A 19801-nucleotide genomic window follows, 5' to 3' on the forward strand; every position below is an offset into this window, starting at 1 on the left:
GTATTGAGTCAATGACAAGCCTCATGTTAATAATTCGAGGGCTAATTAATTAGATTTGAGGTATCTATTAAAATAAAATCAAATTATAATAATATGAAACTCTAGAACTTATTAAACTTTCCCCAAAAGCAACTTCAAGAAAGAAAAAATTTATTCGCAAAACTAGAAAATCAGCTATTTGAAACAGACATGCCTGACAAACAATCTCTTGAAGTAGAGCAGAACACAAAAAATAAAAATTAAAAATATTGAAAAATAAAAAACAGTTTGTAAAAAAAATATTGCGCGACAAAAGAAGATAATGGAACTATAGTAATAATAATTATTATTAATTGCAAATTATATTGCAAGTTTTCATTAACTTTTGTTAATATTTTTTATATCCGTATAGTATTTTAAAACTAAGAAATTATGAAGTTTTTTATTTGAAAGTTGCTATTCTGAATTGATTACTTCAAACCAGTAAAGAATTCGTTTTTTAAAAAATGTTACGATTAGCTTCGATCTCCTCTATTTACTTATTTTGTTTTTTATTTTAGTTGCTAATTTTATTTCTTCTTGCTGCAGTAGTAATAGATTGAATTTTTCTTACCGCGAAGACTTTGTTATTATCAATTCACCCAATAATTATCACAATTAATTAAAACATATACAAATGATCAAAATTAAAAAATTAGTCGTCAAACGTGTTATAATACAAATGAAACTTCGGTTATCCTATTGCTACCATTTGATATAGAAAAAAACGAAGTATTTTGTGTATTTTATTTATCATAATTTATCTTATTATCATAATTGACTGAAAAACGATGATTAATTCTATATTCAATCTGTTATCTCTCTTTCTCATCTTCTCTTTCTGCTAATTAAATCCTGATTTACATACAGTATTATGATTCCTTAATTAATTTCTCTATATCCTCTATATTTACTCATTTGTAAAATGCTTTAGAACGCTTAACGTTAAATGCAATAGGCTCTCTAATTCTGAGTTTAACTTGCTTAACGTAGAGACCGGGGATTTAATGCCAACGTGTCATGGAAATCAAGCAACCACATGTAACACTAATGCAGGGTGCGAATACGGAGATCGATATACATATCGCGCTTAGGTTCTCTCGTAAGCATGTAATCGGAAAATCGCGTCACGATATACGGGACTGCAACGCTCAGATTCTGTGATTCTCTCGTGAGCATATAATCGGAAAATCCGCCATGACAGAGGAGGAGGAGAATTCTAAGGGCTACTTTCCCTTTCCCGTTGCACATGTGGATGCGCTCGATATATCTATTCTAGCCGGTCTACTATTCCTCCCTATAATATATAGGATATTTTGAGATAGCAGAAATTTAATATTAGACTTCTCACAAACTTTACAATATATTGCTTATGCTGAAATGCAATATCAACATACATTGATAAAAATAATTTGAAAAAAGTTTTGTACATGTAGATAGATAATATAATAGAGATTCTCTCTTCCATCTTTAAAAATCATTATTTAAAAGATTCAATGCATGCATTATGATACATTCAATATTACCTTTGGTGTAACCACGTTTTACAATACATTCTTTTGTTAAAAAAATATTTAATGTTGTTGGTTATGATTACTTGGATTTTTCTGTACTCAATCATGCTATCAAGAGTATCTTATTACTGGTTGCAATATTGACGCTTAATTCACTTTCGACGCGTTCGCTCGCAACATTAAGCTTCTTGCGAGCTTATTCCTGTCGATAAACGCGGGCCGATCCATTAACAATCCAATTTCTCACGCCTCAAGGAAAGAACTCTATAAGGAATTAACCCCCGACAAACTCTTTTCTCTTCTCTTCTCTTCTCCTTGTGACTCTCTTCAGCCTTTTTCACGATCGGTCCAGACGGTACAAGCGCGATTCGCAGTCTCCGCTCGAACGAGTCAAATGGAACGCAGAGGGCCTCTCCCGTAGGATCGATAGAATAGTGGGGAGATAGCTCTACCGGGCGGTCGAGAGGAGGACGACGTGTTGGAGGATTGAAGTGAGATGAAACGATGAGGAGCCGAGGTCGCAGGGGGTGGAAGAGATGAGGGCGCTCCGGCGGCTTCCGCGTCGCGCCATGGTTGCTGCGAGCAGCATCGGCGTCGGCGTCGTCGTCGCGGTGGCCGTCCTCATCGCCGGCGAAAGCGGCCACCACCAGACGGTATACGCAGCAGCAGCCAAAGGCAGCCTCCTGCGCTCGGTCCAGTTCGCCTTCCGCCGTCGCTCGGTTAACTACGCGACTGCCAGTGCCGGTGGCGTCGCGACGCACGTCGTTTCGTATCACTGCGTGTCCGCGTATCCGACGACGTTTCACTACTTTGCGGAGCTAAACCACGCGGGTGATGCATGGACCATACGCGCGATAACCTCCGAACGTTCCGCCCTTAGAATTTATGATCGATGCAAGGGTAACGAAATCCTTTCTCATCGTGAACGACAAGGACGTTGAACCGACAACTTGGAAACGAAGAAAAAGGTGCGGGGAAACAAGAGGTGAAGATTGTCTCCACGAGAGAGTAGTGATAGCCTCCGGATCAAGTCCGCGAATCAACGTCGACTTGGCTCAGAAAGGTACAAAGACTCGTTATTTGAAAGTGCGAGTGTGTCTATAAATGTTCGTGAGATGTTCTACTTGCGTTTAGGCAATTGCAGTGTCTGATTTATAATGTGATATTTCTACTGGCTAGGAAATGCAGGAAGTCGTTTTCTGTGCTAGTGTCCATTCTCTTATTGTTAATTTAGCATAATGTCCTCGCATCCAGAAAATTGTGAGGTCTGTTTCGTTCTTTTACTATTTACAAAAATATCTTAGAGAGATATATTTACATTGTTTTTTGTTAATCCAAGAACGTGAAATAGTTTGTGCGCTTCTTTACTTGCTTCTTGGGATATCTGACATATTACGTGATCTTTCTACTAGTTTCTAGTACTAAAAAAGCTATTTTCTGAAGACAGGAGATTATTAATAAAATAATTTATGTATTTTTTATCGTTTATGTCATAAAAGCTATGATATATTTGACTTGTTTTTAATATGTCTACTTAAAACTTACAGAATTCCACTTTTAATAACTCGAAAGATATCTTATATTTGCGTTATTCTTTATTTATATTTAAAAACGTAATATATCGAATTTATTAAATAATATTCTTACTGATTTGTGAACTAATTGATTCATAAAACTATAAAATAAAGTCAGTTTTAAGAAAATGCTTATCTTACTCGACTTTCGAATTTGTACACATTACATTTGCGTAGTTTTCGCGTCTGATTTGTATCGCGTGTTTCTACTGACCCAGAAATATAGAGGCAATCGTATTTTTAGAAAACGTGAGAGTGCTAATCTCTTGAATTGCTACGTAATCTTCCTCTTGTATCTAGGCTCTTGTCAAGTCTGATCAGTTTGTGGTGTTTCTACTAGCTGGGAGATCGACGGTTTCTAGGTAGAATGCCCTAAGCAAAGTTAGTATCTAGCGAATGGGATTCTAGAGATGTGAAAGGGACGAAAGTTTTCGATTTACGATTGAAGCTTTGGCACTGAACGGAACTTGCTCATTGTAAATTCCTTTTGTTTCGTTAGATCGCGAACCTGCAAATAGCCTTTGCTCTCTCGAGGTGTATTCACAATTCCCAGTGCACTTGTGTGTCGACACCCGTGTGTGTTCGCAGGTGTACTTATTCTCAAAGATAAGGTAAAAAATATTTCTATTCTACTTTTAGTCACTTGCAAGTTTGGATATTTTCAATCTGCTCTTTTTACAACTACAGTTTTTTAAGACTAAATGATTTTGAACATAGACATTGCGTGGTTAGATTTGAATATTATTTTATTGGATGACGAATTTTTGTTTTACCATAAATTTTTTATTAACAAATATTAACGTATTTTGTATTTGAAACTTGTATTATCAAGAATTTAATGTTAAATTTTTGAAACTTTGAATGAAATAAGCCGCAGGGATCCAAACAGCTAACAAAACCTTGCTCCTCGATAAACTTCTATTAAAGTTCACTTTAACAGAATATTAATCTGAGGCTTAGTTGCTAGAATACATAATGTCGAAAAGTCAAAAGTTACAAAGAAAGATATTGCACCCCGCTAACTTTTCGTCGAGGAAAAATCGCCGCTAAATTCGTCAGAGAGTACTCTTTTGGAGTTTGATGCAAATCTCGTGAAACGCCCCGTGGTATTACATAGGGGATGAACGCTCTCTTGCTCGGTATTGTCCTATATTTGCGCTTCGTTTGACGAAGAAAGCGAAGCGATACTTTAAAAAAAAATTGGAGCGCGGAATAACGTGAATCGACATGTACTCGAAACCTTTCTCATAAATAAGTCGCGCGCAGTCTGAAGCCATTATCATTTGCAGGCTCAGAGCGCGTGGAAGACACGACGTTGCCCTCGATTTATTATCTTCGTCCACACGTCGGCAAGCCGCAGAAACAGCGGGACAATGCCAAAAGTTCGTGAAAATGCCAACTCGCCGGCTCCTATTTCCTTTCGCGAGCGACTCTGTCGCTGAATTCACCAAACCGCTTTGCATTCCAATGAATATTAATCGAATGTAATTATTAAACGCAAATTGGAACTCAAACAGCGACGGTTTCGTCATCCCTTTTCCCACCCTATCTCGATAGAATTGTCGGAATGTCCAGCTTCATTCACACGCATCTGTCTATCTATCTATCTGCGTGCAAATTTGATTTAAAAAGCCACGAATTCGTATGACTAAATCTTTTTGTATCGTCGGGATTTTTCAAATTGAACATCCAAGTTTTAAGAGGAAGCTTTGCTTTTTTTACTTGTTCTTTCTTTTAATAAAACCTTTGAAAACATTTAAGGATCAATGAAATCGCTTAAGGCAGTAATGCGCAACCTTTTTTAATAGTTATTTTTAGAAGGCCATTTTTAGAAATAGGTAAAATCTTTTGGGCTATAATGTTTATTTTGTTTGCATAAGAAAATATGATTTTATATTTTTGTGACTATGAGCCAGTAGGCCGCAAAAATTTCACAGAGCTGTATGCAGCCTGCTGACTGCAGGTTGCGCATTATTATTATATAGCTTAAAGCTCGTGTCACACTAGGCAATGGAGACTGAGAATTGTGAATCAAAGATTAGAATTTGACCAATCAGATTTTAATTTTAATCCGTTTCGTTTTGATTGATTGAATTCTAATTTTCAATTAAAAGATGTTGGTTATATCGGCAAATGGTGGACTGTAGAGGCTGAAACTAATTTTTAACAATTATTATTTACGAGTATGACTAAAAAAGGGTCATACTCTTCTCTTATTGTATTCAACCTATATTTAAAAGCAGACGAATATTTTTAACCAAAGAATTATTTCTACGGCTTATCATGTAACGGCTTAAAGTTTTATTAGTCTTCGCATAAATTGGTCATTGAATCCAAGGGAGAAAAGATTTCCTCCTGCAACGCTTATTAAGATTATTTTCAGTGAATTGGCGGTTCAATTTTCCAATAATTATCATCATTCGCATCGATTAAATCGCGCGTTCAATTAAAACGCATTAGCAAGGCAAATTTTATTGCGTCCCGCAGCCTATTTAGGCTATAATGAACAAGTGACGATGGTGTAATTTATGTTTTAGACTAACTTTATATAATAACATTTTTCAGTTTCGTGATTTGCGAATGAATAGAAAGAAAAGGGGATGTGTGTAATTTTCTTTAACTTGTGTTGTTTACTACAATTAAATGTTTATTAAATGTACCTATTTTTTATTAAATTGTATAAAAAATTGAAAAATGAAATTAAAATTAAACTGTAAAAATAAGATCCTAATAATCTTAATTCATTAATATTAACATTTTTCTGATATAACGAATAAGAAATTAAAATGGGTAAAAATAAAACTTCATATATTATTCTATTATAAAAGTTTCATCTTTTCGAGATTGATATCCCATAGACAACGGGAATATAATTTTTATATTAACATTTTCCTTACATGTTTTCAATGTATCAAACATTTGTCTATTATATTTTGTCTTGTGTAATAATTTTGTTATTTGAATTAGTGCAGAAATATCTAGATTAATACGTGAGTTTTCCACGCAAGTAGAACATCGATTTTTTCGGTATACCTTACTGACGTTTTGTTTGCCAAATTATCAGACGAAAATTGGCATTTAGAAATATTAGAAATCACATTCGAGATTAATACTTACTGCAAATGATTTCTCGTGAAAATGATTCATACTTGTTATTAAATCCGAAATCTTGATTATTTACATCCGGTGGGAACAAGAATGCGAGATGGGCATCAATTAACATCGGATTAATTAGCCACGAGGACGAACCGACTAGCTCCTGCGAGCTAAGACAGTCAACTTGAAATTTAACTTGCGCATCGCATCAACGTTCCTGACATGAACTACTCGCGTCAAGATGGATCGCGCTAATGGATTAACGTTCCTACGACGTGTTTCATTTGTGTACGTACTTCATTAATAAGATTAAAAATCTAATCAACAAATTTGCCAAAGAGCGGATAAAATTTGAGAGCATTTAATCCTATGGTTGTATTAAAAATGTATCATACAAAAAACCAATCGCGTGACAGCGCTTCGAATCGAATATGTATTCAAATAAACGTCAGTATAATTTTGTGGAATCTATTGTCTGTCTTACATTTTCTGTTTTACATTTTCTTATTTTAGTCGTTGAATCTTCGTTTAATCGACTAGACACGCGCGAAAGCTGAAACTCTTAAACATTATGTGCAATCGATAGTATACATTATCGTTATAGGAAGACTTGCCAAATCAGTTGCATTTCATAATATCGCATTTTACTTTTCGAATTCGTATATACGTAGAATTTGTGAATGCGGCCGCATCATAAACGTAATTTAAGCGTTTTCTGTGGATTCCATCGAGAGATCCCGATTTCATTCATTTTTGAGGGTCTCTTTCACCAATCTCGGTTAAGCTAACCGACGTTACATCCGCTGAACGAGTCCCACGTAACCATCAGTTAGCTTAACCAAGGTGAAAGAGATCCTTAATACGAATTTTATTCCAAATATATTATTATTTATACTTCAATAGATTTTTTATGTGTTATTATTTGCTCTGAAGTGATTACGAATGCATGAGCATCTTGCAATCAGATGCAGTTTAGCATCTAAATTGGTATATTTACTTCGAAATTGGCAAAACGGAATATGATTTATTATGGATTAACTGTGTTGTTAATATTTAATAAAACTGCATTAAATATTTCGGTGCTAATCGACAAACAAAAAGAGAGAGGTAAAAATGCTAAAGAATACTGTAATCAATTTATTATTTTTCTTTTGTTTCGTTTTTTATTATTTCTTTTATTACACTTTCATTTCAATCTTTCTCTCTTTATAATGTTTCTTTATTTTAAAAATATTAACTAACTGTAGAAATCATATTATTTGAATAAAGATTCAAAAAATTTGAATTAATTAATAGCGTGTATTATTATATTTTCCTATATCTTTTTTAGATCATAATTTTATATTTACTGAAATAGCTTTGATTAAGTTTAAAAATACATTATAATTAAAAAGCAATTATAATGTATATAATTAATTTATGCATTAAAACTTTTTTATGTTAAAACGTTCAAAGGATTGATATGAATCAATCTTCCGAGAACTAATAACGTAATATCATTATTGTACGTACACAGATCTAATGACATTTAGTCGCAAGGGAGAAAGAGGTTTTAAGTGCACATGAGAAAAGTAAAAACTAGGCTTGGCCTCGGAGAATTAGAGATACATGTCAGAAAAATTAGTATTTTAGTGTGGTGTTTATCGAACGAAGCTTGCCAAGCAACCGTGACGTTAGCTCTTTTTCTTCTTTGAAAGCGCCGTTGTAACCATCCATCGTATAGCTGTTTATTTCATGTCACGCCTCATATTAACGGGCCATTTGAGTCTCGTACCTTTTCCTTACCCTGATAGTGCGACGTTTACATTGTCATACAATCGCGAGTGCAAGACACATGTCTGTTTGTTGAAATTAATCCAGGAAAACAGACTTTTGCTCGAGGTAAGCGTGATGTAGTGTTAGACAGAATTAACTTGCGTATTTTGCATAAGTATAATGCCGCATAGTTTTGTTGTCAAGTCAGTAAGCTCTGCATATTTAATTAAATTTAATATTTCAAAGTGCTAATAGAACTAATATAAGTAGAGCTAGGAGAATATATACGGTCGAAATAAACGTAGATTTCAAGTTATACTACTCTAATCAATGTTTGTATTGCACCAACGTCCAAATGGAGGAGTCATATTTTACACTCGTATCTGTGCAAACTGACTTTGTCAAGTTGCATATCGCCGCCCGCGCGTTTCGTGTCATGCTTGACGTTAACAAGACGTTTGTGTCTGTCACGAGTATCACCATTGCTTCAGGCAGATTCATCCAACGAGGCAAACGTTTACACTTCTCTGACAGTGTAAGATGACGTTTAGATTTTCATTTGACGAAGGAAATTGATTAATTTATTAGTGCTATACTTCGTATATGTAGATGTATCTGCATAAAAGCTATTTAACTTAAGAAACTTTATCTCGATAAAAAAAGTAAATGTCTAAAGGAAAAAAATTTATGCAAAATTCAACAAACCTACAAGCTCCGACGGGAAAGATGCGAGAGAAATTGTTTTTTTTTATCTTTTGTAGTATTGTCGGATGTTTACGATTTTGTAAGGAACATGAAGACATAGCGCGTTTAGTGTTTTCTGTTACAAAGTTAATTCGAGAATTTCTCAGAGAGCGAGTTTCCCCAAGTGTACACTAAAACTTTTGGCAGCATTAAGAAACCAGGAAGAAGAAATGAACTTGTGCGAGCAAATAGAGTCTATTTCGAAGAGACTCATATATAATTGCACATATTCTTCTTATTCTTTATTTATGTTTATATTTCTTATTCCTTTAAGAAATTTTCCTAGAGAGAAAAGAAAACGAAAAGAAAAATAGGCTTAGAATTAATTTTTTATTGCTCTCTAAATCTGAATTAGTGGATAGTCACTAATTACCCAGTGGCATACTTGGCACTGATAATCAGTGAAGTTCAATTAAAAAAGGAAGAATGTTCGAGCATTATATAACTAAAATACTGATATTTGCATGTTAATTTCAATCTTCCAATTCCATATTTATTGAATTTATGCACTAAAACAAAGTAGTTAGATCACATAATAAAGATCAGCTAGGTTAGAGATTTCACATTTCATTCACTGATTACCAGTGATTATACTTGGCACTGATATCAGTGATTATCCACTGATTCAGATTTAGAGAGTGGGTTTAATATTATAATTATACGTTATTTATACATTACATATTAACATATCACTTCTTCAAAAGTGACACAACTTAAAGAACGCGATTTTTGAGTTATTATCATGAATGAGTTAAATGAATATTACTGTATTAACAAAATTAAAACTTAACTTCATTAAAAAATTATTAAAATCGTTACAACCCAAAAAGGATGGTATTTTAAGGGTTGTGTCGTTTAAAATGAAAATGACATTTAAGCATATTAAAAATACATTTTTTACTGATTTTATTTGATTACTTATTAATTTTCTATTAAGTTGAAAAATAGCTTTCTCTTTTTCTTAAAAAACTTAATAAACCTAGATTGCTAGTATCTAGAGAAAAAGACTTAATTAAAGAGAAAAGGAGAATTTTTAAATGTCATATAACACAGAAATCCTTGGTAAATTCGATTGTATGAACCCATTGACATCACGCAGATAACTTTTACTGAGACAAAACATTTATCGTTTATTAGCCCTTGTTGTCGCATATACCGATAGAATTACGAATGGTGGTTAGTTTTGGTTTCCACTCGCTGTTTACGTCCCCAGAGTTCCACGTTTGTTCACGTAAATGCCCTGGCCATCTAAGGTAACGTTCACGTTTCGATGCCAATGCAAGCTGACGTTCGCGTTTTCGTAAACGGCAAAATTAGTTACGCGGAATTCCGTGATGGCTCGGTCGCGAATGACATTACCCATTACGTGATACGAATGAGCGGTTTGTTACCTTCGTTTTGCGATTGTTTCGGCATCCGAAATATCATCGTCGGATTTAACTCCCTCGAGTCACAAAATATCTGTAAATTCAGTGAAGCTGCAATGAGCATGCGACTTTGTACAGACCTAGTTAGACGCGGACGCGTCGGTTTATTTGGCTACCGTCAAATGAAAGGACCATTTCAGCTATCCTCTGCACACAAGACTCAATTTTCCTTTAGTTCAAATAATAAAATTTTATTGTTGAGGATAAACTAAAAAACAAATTAAAAGATAAAAATTTTTAACCCTTGTCACGTATTATAGGATCAAATAAACTCATAATCCAAATTTTGGGTTGTAGCTATAAGGCGTAATTCATAATAAAGCTTCATGTAATATCTATCGAAAGTTTGAAGACTCTTCTGTCGATTGAGACAGTTCGACTATTCAAAAACGCGTCAGTACATGTGTAGCAGCTGTTTGAAGAGAAAATAGATCCTCTTCAGATATCTGAATAAATTTTTTTTGAAACGCACAGAGAGATGTATTTTTGTTATTTCAAATTATCACATTTTAGGAGTATCATTCACAAATTTTAGCTTAAAAAGTTAAAAATGAAAAAGTTATTATTTCTTTATATTACAATTTATTTTTTCTTTAAGAATTTTTTAAATACATTGTCATTTAATTCGTTACATTGTCATTAATAAAACATATTTTATAATGTTTAAAGTATGTTCCATAATTTTTTTATTTAAATTGGATGTATAGTTTTAGAACGTTACTTATTTCAAAATCAAGATAATTTGACCCAATGACAACTGCGAGATATGAAATAGGTGTGATGAAAGGTTAATCAAACTGGAAATTATATATTCATATAATTTTATTTTTAATGTCACAAATAATTATAAAAACTTATGTCATAGTCTCTTTTTTTTCGTAATAATATATTTAATTTAATATTATTTCTTCAGTGTAATATAATATTCCTTTTTTATAAGAAAGAAAGGAAAGAAATATAAAAATAAATCGAGTAATCATACATTTGTAATGACGACTGGTCATTTATCAATGCATTTGTTCAATCTGTTAAAGGCGAGGCTTTCATAACTTTTTAATTTTTTGTTTTTAAATTTTCATATCTAGAAATAGTGCAAAATAGAGTTGTGTGCATTATTTATTAAAATATCTTTTCCATTTGCATGCAGGACAACATTTTAAAACCTGCACGTTTGTAAATACATTATTGTCGTAATAATAATAGTTAAATTTGCATTAGTAAGTTGGATAATATCACGATCTTCCAATATTATACATACAAGAAATGGTCATTATCAGTGAAGGATTTCTTCCGGTTGATGACCTTTTTTTTACATGTGGAAAAAGCCATCGTATATTTCAATAATATCTGCCGAAAATCACCACAAAACCACTTGTTTTCCCTCCCGTCCATGTTTCTTCGTCGGAGCGACGAAAAAAAGAATCCGCACTGGACAAACGGCACGCCAATCGAATAGCGTGGAATTACCGAAATCGCGTGGGACGATGGAGGTTAAAAAAGGGGGGAGAAGTAGGATTTTCTCGCGGGAAAATCGGCTTCGTGGCCAACGCGCGCGCAAGCTCGCATCACGCGGTACACTTCTCTCTCTTGTTCGCCGCGAACGCTCACTCGCGTGGCCGAAAGGGCTTAATTGAATTTCTCTTAATTAACTGCCTTCGTGGCGCTACGATAATTGCAACGCACGAACTCTCCCATTACCGTAATTGTGGGTCTAATTAATGTAGTCTTGCTGTTCTTCGTTCCACCACCGCCGTTTCCGGCCGGTGGATTAAATTTTTAGGGGAATTTTCAGCACAGTCCTTCACTTATGTCCCGCGCACTCGTATCGCAAGATCATATTTACTGATATTCATGTCTGCTAAGACGCCGTGCAAAGATAAGATGGTCTTTGAGAGAACTAAATTTACTACATACCTTCCTTTTGCCGAGTTGAACTGTCGTTTAGCTAAATTGAAATTATTTATAAAATATGAATCCCTTTTACTTATAATGACGATAAATTAAATCACTAATGCAATTAGAATAAGTATATGTGAAAAAGATGAAAAATAAGAAGAGAACGAAAGCAGATAGAAAGATTACATTTCCACTGAATTCGGACGTCTATTTTATAATTTTGTGCGTTCTAAATTCACTAACAAAATTTGTATCTTTCGAACGTGAATTTATATTTATATACTGTAAATATTCAGAATACGAAGTCACGTTCAGAAGTTTTCAAAATTTTGTTACATCATTCTGTTGCGTACTTAATGCATAGGGTAAAAGCAGGGATTATGGAATAGCTTTTTTTAAATTAACATTGTTCCGATATAAATGCATATGAAGACTTTAAATTTACACAGAATTGAGGAATATGTTAGCTATACAACATCCAATAAATAAAAGTCGCCAAAATTTAAGTCCAACGTCAATATTAACAAAAAAGTCAAAAGTGAGAAAATGGGGGGATCTAAAAAATGGGATGTGATATGGAATACCAATAAAATTTTGACCATAGTAATAAATAACACAATAAATGAAGTCCAAATTTGTTTATTTATGTAAATTGATCAAGAAAAATAGAAAACTGTTCACATTTTTATTGTACAATAACACAGAAAATATAATAGCATCATTGAACGTTATTACGCATGGACAATAAAGAATACAATTAAATCTTGAATCAAATTAAATTATGACGTACAATAAATATTAACATCTAAAATAAACATTATTCACAAGAAGAATTAAAAATTTATATTCTCAACCTTCGATGTATTCCACATTACCTGCATGTCGTCATATAACAAAGTCTTTCCGTAGCAATAAACAAGTTTGAAATAGCAATTAATCTGCATAACATTGTTCATGCAACATTATTAAAAGCGTCTGTGCAATATAAGCATTTAAAAAAAACTTACCTTCAGTTTGTGAGAACACTTTTTAGAAAAAGCTGCCGGATCTCCTGACGTAACGAAAATGAATAAATGTTAATTGTAATGTAGCAAAACGGTTGGTCGGACCGAGTTCATTGCTTGTTATGACATGTTTGGTAACAGTTGCAATAACTTTTAGCGATTGCCGCCAGATTGCAATGTTTTGTTTAAAAAATATAAACCACTATTCCGTATTAGTAACCTATGCCGTAATCCCTGGTTTTACCCTATATTTGAACGGAGACTTTATTTTAATAGGTAACACAAAATAGTATATCTGAATATTTTATATATTTTTTTATATTTTTCATTTTTAATGTAGAGAATGTTAACGTAATGTAACAGTTGAAATTAATTATTTAAAAAATAAAACTCGAAATTAATTTATTCTACATACTTATATTAAATTGATTGAAATATTTTATGAAAAAGATATTTCTTAATATGCGAAATATATCTAATATCCAAGTATATCATGCTTCTTCGAACATACCAATAATACAAAAAAGATCCTGCTTCGAAATGAAGCAGATTTACAATGTCGCAGATTTACAATGTTCGTATCTTCCCGTATTTTGCCATGAAAAGAAAAGAAAGGGAACATACCATTCTCTATCCTTACTGGTCGAATAGACTCGGAAACGAAGAAGAAGAAACGATGAGACTCTTCTGGCAATACCCGATACACCCTTACGGGAAGAACAAATGGAGGTGCCGCCGTCGTTCGACGAGAGTCTAGTACGTAATGGACGATTACACTGGACGCCGCGCCGTATAGCCGACATAGGGCGAGAGAGATTTATGAGACCGCAGGAATTGTGCGGCACGTAACTGAAACGAAAAAATGCGAAACTATTCGACCATTTCCGCGACTTTACCGATTTCAAGTTACTATGATTGGTGTGTCGACTATACAGTCCAGAAGCCAATCGTTGAAAGTCACACATTTTGCGAGAAATACAAAATTTATTCTCTGTCGGAAATATCCGTACGCATCTGCAATTGTATAATGATGAAAACAATCGAGAAATGAGAAAAGTTGCCCAGTTTTTCACGAAAATACTAATTGTAGTCTCGAATGTTTAAATCCTGTTTGCGTGTGTTTTTGTTTTATAACATTCTACTCAATAAAATTCGCCATATTTTATTTCAACTGCTATATATGACAAAATGTTAACGGTTTTTATAACTATTGTGAGGAGTTTGTTAAAAGTAATATAGGAAATATATAAGAAATTTAATTTGATGCGTGCATGAAGATCCCATAATAAAAATCTCGCGGTGTCGCGACACCCGCGCCGTAGAATTGTAATGATTCATAAACGCAGTCATCATGATTTACTATCGTTGATCCGTTTCGAAACGGTTCGACGAATAAAACAATGCAGATTTTATCTATTACGCGTTGTCGTAACTCTATTGTTGATTGTACCTGTGCATATATAATATGTGTACGTATGTGTGCGCGATGCCCGTAAATTTTTTATTGCGCTGTATATAATTGCTTACTGCGACAGATACTTCGAATGCATTTCCATATGAAATTCACATGAAACGTTAATAGTAACAGCATCGATAGGATGTGCAGTATATGGATTCATTTTACGTATCACGATAATTAGTTTTTCATACATCAATGTCGATTAAGATGTAAAAATCATATTGGTCGTAAACAAAATATTCAACGGGATAAAATGCATGGAAATATAACACAAAGGTATTTCTCTAATTTTATTATTTTTGTCACATTTTAACGTGGTGAAAAATTGTTCTATTTAAATTATCTCTGTTAATATTAATCATTATTACAGCAAAATATGTATGTATGTAATAATAGATAAATAAATTTAGATAAATTATCAGAGATAAGAAATAAATAAATTTAATCTTATATTAAAATAAGATTCAGAAATCATATTAAGAAATATAAAAATTGATCTTTTTTAATAAAGTATATATCTCAGATTTTCAATGATTTAAATATATTTTATAGAAAATTTTCAAAATAATATTGTTAAAATAAATTAAATAATAGATATTTATAGCTTTATAAGAATAAATCAAATAAATAAAATGCGTATATGAACGGTTGTGAGAGAGAGAGAGAGAGAGAGAGAGAGAGAGAGAGAGAGAGTGCATAAATTATAAAGGCAATAAAATGTAATTCGCAAATAATTAGAATGTGTACTTAAATGAAATTAACTGCAGACATTTTGATGCTGAATTGGAGTCCTCTTTAGGGCGATAATTGGCGACATCGAGTACAAACACAAACTCTCTCATTTCTCTCTCTCTCTCTCTCTCTCTCTCTCTCTCTCTCTCTCTAATTTAAATACTTATTTATGCCGAACTCATGATATCAAACATAAGAGTCGATTTAAGAACAACAGGAAAAATTGGGACTAGTTGTTACAATTTTTCATTAGAAATTTTTTCGGTTTATATAATGTATTTAAATCAATGATTATGTTTACATGGCTCGATTTATGCCGAAGTTATAACATCGATGTTATGAAATTGGCCAATCATAGCTATTCCTCTGAAGAATGGAATGACTACGATTGGCCAGTTTCCTAACATCGATGTTATAACTTTGGCGTAAATCAAACCATGTGACGTAAATCAAACCATGTAAACGTAGTCAATGAGTACCTGCATTGATTCAAATACATCTTTAACTGGATATTCAATTTTTTTCTAATTTGTGTCAATATTTTTGAACATTGACAAATTTCTGTCAGTAGGTAAATTGTATGTAACAATTTATTCTATTATATTATAATAAGTAGGTTGTCACTAAACTCGGACAAATTATTATATTATTTACAATATATTATCTCAAACGCGTATGTAAGAACAAATTTAAGATTACGATGAAACATAAAATACTTCACACAGAACATTTATCTTAAGATACAATACTCTAAAACTTACAAAAATATGTTAATACGGATTTTTCTTAAATTAGTTATTAAATATCAATCTGGGATAAATTGATACACTGGAATAATCTTCTTGAATCTAGATGTAACAATTAGCTCCAATTAGTTAATTTTTTATTCGAGAAAATCGAGTTATTATAACTAAATGTACATTAAAAAAAATATAAAAGAATGATAATATACCTACGGTATAATATATCCAAAACACAAACAATTCACAGAATGAAATACATATTTACTTCAAACAGCAAAACTTATATAAACAAACGTAACATCTTCTACAGTTTAATCATGGCTGCCAAACTAACAATAGGTAGAATAGTAGAATGTCATAAGGATTATATGTAAATGTTTATAAAAATGTGTTGGTTTCTTTGACAATTAAAAGCTAGTCCCACTTTCCCCTATATAAGTTAAACATTATCCATAAAAGATGACTTCATTGAACGTTTTTTATTGAGCTGTTTTTGAAACTTCATATCACTAATTGAATGATGCTTATGATTGCTACCGACATATTCGTTTCGATCTAAAGTATTTATACATGTATCACATCGATAAAAAATGTGAGTTTTCGAGGACGCGTGTGACATACCAGTTTTTTTAATTAAATGAATGAATGCGTTCAACCATTCGCGAAATGTGTGACAAGGAAACGATAAACACGTTTGGGTGCGGCGCGTAATTACGACAAGTTGCTGCATTCATCGTCGTTTGACAAAGAGGCACCGTCCGATGTTATTGCGAAACGAAATATCGAACCGCTGTGAAATAAACCGACCTCCCGATCGATTTTTCATCGGGAAAATGTTTCACTACTATTGTTATAATTATGGCTTTTAATACCATCGCCGAGTATACAAAGATAATTGCTTGATTAATTTTTTAGCCTTGTAATCGATCAGTTTGCTATATTGAGCGAGAAGAGATTTCAATGATCGGTTAAGCGAGTCGGATTATTCATACTGCTTCTATAATACCTATATATCTTTTGCCCTGTTAAATTTTCTGTACACAATTTTTGTATCTTTAATGCGATCTATTATAACGATCGTTTAATATTCAACGAATGTAACAAACGGATTTATGAAATCATAATAATATTTTAAATTTATTTTAATTACCAAAATGTTTAATGCTAAAAATTAGATGTAATTATGACTACAGAATCTATTATTGAGAGAAAGTATATTACTTTTTTCAACGGATTCTACGAATACAATATTTGCATTTTCAAATTAACTGTAATTATATTAAAATTATATTAAATTATATTAAAAAATATTATATTACAATTTGTGTTTGTTAATTATAAAAAACATTTTTTAAATATAATTACAGTTAATATAAAAATATTGCAAATATTACATTCGCAGAATACGTTAGAAAAGAGTAGTACTTTTTCTCTCAAGAATTCTCGTTTAATTACCTAATTTTTGGCATTAAACATTTTGTTAACTAAAATAAATTATTAATTTTTCATCTGTTTAAAATAAAGTTAGAATATTGAGGATGAAATAGTGCGATTCGAAACGCAATGCGATATTAAAGCAGGGTGTTAATTGGGAAGCCACCGATACGACAAACCCAGCGATCGTCATTGTGCATTCGATATAATTCATACGCTTAGCTGAAAATTAATTGAACTGCCGAGCATTGATATTGGCAGCGAATCATTGGCCCGGTTGCTGAAATTTGACGAAATTTCGATGCCGCGTGATGGAGCGGCAGCTCTCGTGTCCCACGCAGAGTGTGCCAACTAAATATTTATCGATGTTACAACGCATCATGCGTGTTCCTGTCGTAATTACGCGTTTGCAGACGAAATTACGCTCCGTAGTCTTCTTACTTATGCACGAGAGTAATAGAAGTAAAGACAAATTCTCTCTGTATTGGTAATATGCGAAAATTGTAGATAATGCGATAAATTTTGCAATTATAACCGTTTTGTGACATTAAATTAAATTAAATAATTAAAAATTTTTAAATTTAAAAATTAAATTACAGAATTCTCTTCTCTCTTTCGTTCTACTTGTAAAATGTTACAATTAAGATAAACAAAAGTTTATGTAATTTTACAAATAGATATTAATAGAATTTCTATTTTAGAGTTTCAATCATTAAAATAAATGTTAAAAATTAAGAACAAAAATGCAAGTGTAATTTGAAAACAAGTTTACGTTTTTTTCACAAGAAATATTATAGTACACGTAATAATTATAGTGTAAAAACATTGTAGGAAAAAAATGTTCAAATGTAAAAAAACGTACTTTTGTTTGACGTGTTGCCACTCCATCATCTCGGTAATTAACGCGATAACGCAGCCGGTTGCGGTGTTGGTCGCCGCCGCGCCGAAAGTGCAACCCGCTCGATAGCACAGCAAGGAGCTAATTAAATGCGGGCGTAACAGCCGCTCGCTACACGCTTTGATGCTCATCGCTATCGGCCGATGTTTGTTCATTTCCGCGTTCGTCCATAAAGAATTCAAACTCTAATTGGAATTCCATTACCATTAGACGCGTCAGCGAAGCCCCGCGCTGCGTCAGTCGTTCTAAACTGCATATTTCGCGGATTAATTAAAAAGTGTTTTGCATGCAGAATTCAGCGAAAAGAGCGTTATATGCGGCGCGTTCGTCCACCGTTTTTCATCCTCGTCAAAGGAGACGGTCTACCGCTTGGTCCACAGAAGCAGGCTTTATATTTAAAATCTAATTTCTTTTTTTTTACGCTAAGAGAGTATTCGAAGCCCTTTTAAACACTCGCCTCATTAACGGTCCATTTACACATCCTTTTTCCGTCTTCTTTTTATCGCGTGAGTAGAAAAATACAATTAATTTACCTACTGTACACATAACTATAGGGAAATATTTTATATTATATTAAGTGTCATTTATATCTCTCTCCAGGGATATAATACCTGTTTTCCACATGTAGTCAGTTCCTAAATATGTGTTCACTATACGCACGAATATAATCGATATCTTAGTTATTTCATTGTAATACATAATTTTACTATTAAATATTAAAGGATTAATTTAAACCAATTCCTTGAGTTAAATGACATTTTATTATTTGTAATTTTCATGTGTGTCAAATATTTTTCATACAAAACATGTGGTTAAAAGACAACCACATTGGTTTAACCCATTGATTAACCCATTTCTATGGTTGAATTGCTTAGTTTTCAAGTAAATAGCGTTAACATATGCTCTTAGTAAATAATAAACTAAATTTTAGTAAAAAATACATTTTTTGAGTTAAATTGTTCCAATGTTTTAGTTAAATGAATGCGCAAGAGCAATGACGACCTACAGGAATTATTAAAAATAACTCAAATTGGATATAATTTAATATTATGAGTTTAACAGTGCATCATCTATTCGTTCATTTTTCGCTGTTACGTTGTTAAATTCATGATATTAAATTGAATGTCAAATTATAATGGAAAGTCGCCGATACCGACATACCACTTTATTTTTAGACAATATTTCTTAAACAAAATAAAAATAAAACTTTAAAAACGTAAATACAAACTGAAAAGTGTTTTCTATCAGATAGTATAAGCAGTTTTTATAATACTGTTTGCAATTTTGCAATTAATTTTTTCGTAAGGTAAGCAAAAATGAGCGTCTGATAACTTGGACTCCAAAACTGACACAGTAGGCAGTAATGCTACGTATTCATATTCTTTTATTTTACAAGCATTATCTGTATAAAGTACCTACAAGTGAATGTATATAAGATTTTCCAGAATCGTTATAAAAAATTTTTATTGAATTATATGCATATTTATTTTATGCTGTTCTGCAAGAT

At 32.6% G+C, this 19801-nt stretch overlaps 1 protein-coding gene across 1 annotated transcript in view; it reads left to right on the forward strand.

Moving 5' to 3' along the window:
• Positions 1–2197: 2197 nt before the first annotated feature.
• LOC108722037 (Kainate-type ionotropic glutamate receptor subunit 1D) overlaps positions 2198–19801 on the forward strand; it is a 195489-nt gene continuing 177885 nt past the window's right edge. Inside the window, exon 1 of the mRNA XM_018446938.1 lies at positions 2198–2595. The gene's annotated coding sequence lies outside the window, so the exon portion shown is untranslated. The remainder of the gene's footprint in view (positions 2596–19801) is intronic.

The sequence above is a fragment of the Mycetomoellerius zeteki genome, unplaced genomic scaffold (assembly GCF_001594055.1).
Source record: "Mycetomoellerius zeteki isolate Tzet28-1 unplaced genomic scaffold, Tzet1.0 scaffold191, whole genome shotgun sequence".
NCBI classification, from domain to species: Eukaryota; Metazoa; Arthropoda; class Insecta; order Hymenoptera; family Formicidae; genus Mycetomoellerius; species Mycetomoellerius zeteki.